At 43.5% G+C, this 713-nt stretch overlaps 1 non-coding gene across 1 annotated transcript; it reads right to left on the bottom strand.

Moving 5' to 3' along the window:
• Trnat-ugu (transfer RNA threonine (anticodon UGU)) lies at nt 1-75 on the bottom strand. The gene has a single exon. It is a non-coding gene; the product is annotated as a tRNA-Thr (tRNA).
• Nucleotides 76-713: the final 638 nt, after the last annotated feature.

Here is a 713-nt window from a genome sequence, read left to right on the forward strand (position 1 = left end):
TGCCTCGACCGGGACTCGAACCCGGGATCTCCTGCTTACATGGCAGACGCTCTATCCATCTGAGCCACCGAGAGCACAGAGGATAGTGCGACTGCAGGGACTATCTCGCACGCCTCCCGTGAGACCCACATTCTCACCTTGTATGTCCACACATTACGTTCATACTGTCCCATCCCAACACACTAATTACTCGTGGAAGAAATTTTTACCAAGTCCCGTAAGAGTTCCGGTAGTATGCGTGCAACCGTACAGAAGAACGAGGTCATGGCCGGTATTGCCAGGACGATATACTTACATGAATATGGCGTCTGTTCTTTCGGACATGTAAGTAAGTAGTAATATGTGTTCTCGACTGGTGTTTGGAAGAATGGACGGATTTATACAATCATATGTTGTTGATTTGATAATGTTCGGTACCATGTTGCTATGCGTGACAGCTTCATGTCGTTAAGTGAGTACCGTTACCCCACGTAAATAATTACACATTATTTTTTTCTATATCTTTGAATTTGTAAAACTTTGTGCTTTTTTTGGGGTGGGGGACTAATTGCTTTACACCACCTAATAAATGTCGAATTGCAATCGTGATATACAAACAATAAAGATTTTTGTACAGCCTAAGTGGAATGGCAACTTTCCTTACCCTTAGAAAGTGTTACACATTAGTACAAGAACAACTGGACTCACTGGGGTGAATACCAAGGAAGGCTCCG

Source organism: Schistocerca gregaria, chromosome 10 (genome assembly GCF_023897955.1).
Source record: "Schistocerca gregaria isolate iqSchGreg1 chromosome 10, iqSchGreg1.2, whole genome shotgun sequence".
Classification (NCBI taxonomy): domain Eukaryota; kingdom Metazoa; phylum Arthropoda; class Insecta; order Orthoptera; family Acrididae; genus Schistocerca; species Schistocerca gregaria.